The sequence below is a fragment of the Myotis nattereri genome (genome assembly GCF_964212035.1).
Source record: "Myotis nattereri genome assembly, chromosome: 5".
Classification (NCBI taxonomy): Eukaryota; Metazoa; Chordata; class Mammalia; order Chiroptera; family Vespertilionidae; genus Myotis; species Myotis nattereri.
Window position 1 is genome coordinate 29268208 of NC_138080.1, and position 5919 is coordinate 29274126.

The following is a 5919-nucleotide window of genomic DNA, read 5'->3' on the forward strand; positions in this document are numbered from 1 at the left end:
CCTCTCACGCTCCCTTGCCTCCACCCCCAAAATAACATATCCCACCCATGCCCCCCCAGCCCCCCACTCCCCAAAGCGACCAGCACCAGCTGCAGCCAGGCACACAGAACCGGCAGGGCCCGCAACTGCCACCACAAAGCCTGCCCCCCTGGGAATGTCCTCCCCTTCGCCCGTTTCCAGGGGGTGACCTGGCCTCCCCCCGCCCCCCCTGGTCTGAGACTCATGAGCTCTGAGCAGGCAGGGCTGGCTGGAGGAGGGGCCTCCTTTGCCACCCTGGGGGACAGGGGACCCTCTCTGGCCAGAACTCCTAGATCCCAGGTGCCTCCTGTCTTCACCTCAAGACACTCTTTGGTGTGGGGGAGGGCTGGTTGCCAGGACAACAGCCCCCCATCTCTGCCTGGGAACAAAGGGGCAGCCAGGAGAGCCAAGAACTGCATGTTCTTCCCCTGCCAACGTGACTGGCACGTCCCGGCAGCTGGCACTCGGAGGGCCGTGTCCTGAGTCTCCCGGCCTGGCCACCCTAGACAAGGCCTTCAGTGTGGGGGGTGGTGGCTGTGGCCTGGAGGGACCTAGTTCCTGGTAAGCTGCCCCTCGGCCTCTGTCCTTCCGGTGCCTTCTGACGAGGAAGTCCGCCCGCTCTGCCTCCCGAACTTCGCATTAAGGCCAGGGGGCCCCAGATGCTTGGCGGGGAGCTGGATGGGCCACCAAGGCCAGGAGAGGAGGGTGGGTGTGGGGAGAGGGAACAAAAGCCCCATGGAGACCTTCCCGCGGCCAGACCCCTGGCCTGGCATCTGGGGCTGAGGGTGCCCAGTGGGACCCGCCTCGCCTGGAAGGGCTGGCCCAGGGACAGTGTGTCTTAGCACATGTCCCCTCCCCCTCCTCCAACCCAGGTGACCGGCAGGAAGCACTGGACAGCTGGCGCCACGAGGGAGGGGCAGGGTGGGGGAGGGGCTCAGAGCGGCGCAGGACACAGGCCAGGCCAGGGCCTGCCTGTTAAAAGACCCAGCTTCCTTGGCTAGCAGGCCCGAGGAGACAAAACCTTGCCTCCTGGCCATGGGGCAGCCGCAGCCGGCCAGGCTGTCCCCCACCGGCTGGGTCTGTGGTGCAGGGAAGACATGGGCAGGCCTCTCATGGCTGGGTTTGGGCCACCAGAAAAAAATACAGGACACATAGGTAAACAAGTGGTTTCTCAGCATACGTGTGTCCTTTGCAATATTTAGGACAAACTTCTGCTTACCAGTATTTTTTGTGTATCTGGAATTCGCATGTAACTGTGTCGCAGCATATCTTTATTCGATAAGCCTGCCATCCTCGGCCAGGGGCTCTGGGAGAGGCAAAATTGGGCTTACCAACATCCCCCCAAACTTGCCCTTCAGCTGGTCCCAGCCTCAGAGATGGCCCTGCTGTCCCCCTCTCCCATACCCAAGGGCCCCCAGCCAGAGGCCCATGTCAACCTCACCTTCTGAACCATGGCCTGTCCACTCTTTCTGTCTGCAGTCTCTCTCCCATCTGCCCCTCTCCCTGCACACCCTGCTATGGGACCTGAGCTCCCACCTGCCCCCCACTCTACTGCTCTTCCTTGCTTAGCTCTGCTGTCCCAAAAGCTTTCTGTTCTCTCAGGACCCCAGGCATAGCCATGGCCCCAACCTGAGTCAGGTCCTGTCCCTCCATCCTCAGACGTCCAGCACTCCCATCTTCCTCCTGGTAGAAGCCCACGTCCTCCCTGCTCTCCCAAGGCCCTGTAGGACCTACCTCAACTCCTCCCTGCCCTCCCGTTTCCCCCGCCCCCACTCACTCTGCTCCATCCACAAGGCCTCCTCCCTGTCCCTGCAACAGGGCAGAGTCCTACCCCAGGACCTTTGCACCAGCTGTTGCTGCTGCGTAATGCACACCTCATCCAGAGAGCCACTTAGGTAGTTCAACCACCTCCCTCCTGTAGGTCACAGCTCAGATGTCACCACCTCAGTGAGGTCTCCCTTGTCCACCTTATTTGAAAATCACAAACTGCCCCGACTCTCCATCCTCCTTTCTGCTGTAGTTTTCTCCACAGCTCACGCCACCTTCCAATAGACTCTATAATGTGTACTTTGTAGTTTTCTATCTGGTCCATCTCCCTCCAAAAGGGCAGGGGATGTTCTCTTCCTGGTTCACTGCCATATCCCCAGAAGGGCACACAGGAGGCACTTAATAAACACTTCCTCAAAGAATCAACATCACGGTGTTGGAATGTCCTCCTACGCACCCCTTCCACCTTTCTAAGTGCTACCCTTTCTTCAAGCCTCACCTAAGAAAGGCGGGCTTGTTTTCCTTTTCCAGGTCTTTCCTTCGCAGGGCCTCCACAGGGAGGCCCAAGAGATCTTTCGAATGTTCCAACCTGTCTTCCTGACTCTGCTCTAGAGTCTTCTGTGGCTCCCCAGTGCTCTCAGGACTCTGTCAGTCTGGCTCTTGCCAGCCTAACTCTAACTCCATCTCTCCTCCTTGACACCCTGGCCCCCACAGCATTCTACCCTCCAGCCTCATCTGTACCTTCACACTCTCTGATCCCTCTGCCTGAAACAGTTCTCCAATCCCTTCACCTGCCTGACCCCTATTCATGTCTTGGGCCTCAGCTTAGACATCACCTCTTCCTGGAAGCCTTCCAGGACTTCCCATCCCCCGCCCAACTGGGTCCAGCCCCTCCTTTGGGCTCCACCATGCCTGTGCACCCCCTTCACAGCCCTGATCACTCTCTATTTCATCGACCTGGTCACCAGAGCCAACTCATCCACCAGACACAGGAGACTCAGGTTCCGCAACACTTTGGGGGATGAACAAAATGGTTTTATTTTAATTTCTCTGAAAATCAGGGGGAAAAAAATTAATAAAATGATACCAAGGCAGCTGTAAAAGGTAATTTGTAGCATTTTTTTTTCATGGAGGGAGGGACCTGCGTTGGCAAAAGTGCCCTGGGCCCGTGAAGGTCTTAGTGTGGTCCTAGGTGCATCTCCCCACTGGACTAGGAGTGCCAGGAAGGCTGAGGTGGACACCAGGTCCCCAGGGCTGCCTAGCAAGGGCCTGGCACACAGCAGGTGCTTAATAATTGTTTGTTGAATGGATGAAAAGCCAATGATTACTGGGTCCTCAAGGCCAGGCTTGGCATGGCGTACACATAATAGGAGATGCTTGATAAACGGATGAACGGACCAGGCAGGGGTCGGAGGGCAGACAAAGGACACCTGGACCAGGCAGAGACCAATGTGGGGCCAGCAGCGCCACCTTGCGGCACACTGCTGGCCTGCTTCTCCCTCCGCTACACTCAGTTGAAAAGAACTGAAGAGCTTTTCACAGTCCTCCCACTGGAAGGGGTGGAGTGGAGGAAGAAGGAAAAGGAGGGAGGAGGAAGAGGAAGAAGGAGAGAGGGGAGAGCCGGGGGAGAGGGAAAAAGAGGGGGAGGAACCGGAGGAGGGGGAGGAACAAGAGAAGGGGGTATGAGGAGGAGGCAAAGGGGCAGCAGGCAAAAATCTCAGAAACGAAGACTTGGAAGACAGACAACTCTGGGTGCCAATGGAGGTATGACATCACCTTTCCTCGAGGTCCAGGAGCCTGTCCAGGAGCCCCCAAGGCTGGGAGATGACAGATTTTCCATGGAGACATGGCTGGGGCAGAGAAAGGGAAATGGGTTTAGGACGAGTGCTGTCAGATTTCTCGAAACCAACAAAATAAAAAGGATGCCTCGCTCCATTTGAATTTCAGATCAACAATGAACAGATGTTTAGTATAAGCATATCCCAAATATCACATGTGATGTACTTATAGCCCCCACAGGTATTCATTCTGAGTGTGAAGTGAACTGGCGTCCTGTATCTTACCTGGCAACCCTGGCGTGGGGGAGACGGGGAGGCAGGCAGGAAGGCTCGCAGGAGGACAGGAGGACGGGGCAGTGGCGGTGAAAGCAGCAGTGCAGCTGCCTTTTCCTGCCCCTCCTCCACCACAGGTGCACATGCTCAATGGCACATGTCCTTGACTTCGCTCGCTGGGGACTGGAGGGAGGGGGTTGAGCCCCACACCAAGGAAGGAGAGGAGCAAGACTCCTTTTTTTGTTCAGAAGGAGGTGGGGCAAAATCACTAGGACATTATTTTCCAAATCAGAATCGGGTTACAAGGCCTTGACCAGGAACATTTTGGCCACGTCCCACCACTGAAGGCCACTCAGAAGCTGAAGACTACCAATTACTTATTTATTTATTGAGAAACACAATTTTACTCTATTTTTAAAATATGTTTTTGTTGTTGTTTTTAGAAAGGAAGAGAGAATGGAAGAGAGAGATAGAAACACCAATGAAAAAGAAACATCGATTGGCTGCCTCTTGCACGCCCCCTACTAGGGATCGAGCCTGAAACCCGGGCATGCGCCCCGACCAGAAATCAAACATTTGACCTCTTGGTTCATGGGTCAACGCTCAACCACTGCACCACATTGTCAAGGCTATCAGTGACTTTAGAGTTATATGACTTTAGAACTGTGTGACCTTGTATTTTTTGTTTGTTTTTTAAAATATATTTTTATTGATTTCAGAGAGGAAGGGAGAGAGAGAGAGAGAGAGAGAGAGAGAGAGAGAGAGAGAGAGATAAAAACATCAATGATGAGGGAGAATCATTGATTGGCTGCTTCCTGCAGACCCCACACTGGGGATCTCGCCCACAACCTAGGCATGTGCCATGACCAGAATTGAACCTGGGACCCTTCAGTCCGCAGGCTGATGCTCTATCCACTGAGCCAAACCGGCTAGGGTTCCATATTCTTTCTGGAAGTTCCAGAAGTCTTACCTCAACCCACATAATTTAGCAGAGGTGGCAAACTGGTGGCCCCTGACTGGGTTTTATTTGGCCCAGTGGTTTTCTAACAGGCCGTGCTTGTACCGTCTGGAACTCCCGTGGATCTACAACCCCTAGGTGGTTCTCCGCAGGACAATGCTCTGCCCTGCCCAGCAGGCCATGCTGCCAGCCCATTTACCTTCCGCCGCCCCTGGGGACATCTGAGTCGAGAACTTGGTTTATAGACCAAGAGGATAGTTTTTTTGGAGGGGGGAAAAATCCAAGTGGGCCCTGACCGTTTGGCTCAGTGGATAGAGCGTTGGCCTGTGGACTGGAGGGTCCCAGTTCGATTCCAGTCAAGGGCATGTACCTTGGTTGCGGGCACATCCCCAGTAGGGGGTGTGCAGGAGGCAGCTGATCGATGCTTCTAACTCTATCCCTCTCCCTTCCTCTCTGTAAAAAATCAATAAAAAATATTTTTTTAAAAATCCAGATGGGTGTGGCTTCAGGCAGGGATTGCTCCAAGAGTCAGTGAGGACTGCCTCCCTGCATTGCCTGGGCGGGCGGTCTCTGAGCCTCAGTCTTCTCTACTGTGAAATGGGGACACGGGGACACGGGGACACGGGGACACGGGTGCAGGAGAAGGGAGTGGCGCGATGCAGGGCAGGGAGGCAGAAGGCACGAGGTATCTGCTCACCGTCGCGGTTAAAACTGTTAAAATGCTGGGTCGGGTTTGGCTCCCTCCCTCTGGTGCCCACGGTGGGGACGTGGTCCCTGACACACAGAGTTCTTACAGCCTCGGCTTGGCCACCGGAGGAAGGGGCCCCGGGGACACCAGGACAGCGCTCACCTCCAGGGCCAAGTTCTTCGGGTGTCGAGGTGGGGCTGGGGCGCCCTTGGCTGGGCCCGGCGTCGCACGGGGTCTCCCCAACCCCCCCGGCACGTGCGGAGGGCGCGTGCCCGCCCCCACCCCCAGGTCCGGCCCTTCGCGGACTCCACTAGTGGCTCCAACGTCCCGGGGCCAAGGGGGGCGTGGTCGGGGCGGCCCCCAACCGGATTGGTCCTCCGGACCGTCACTCCCGGGCGCCCGCCCCCGGTATAAAAGCCCTCCCTGCGGCCCGCCCC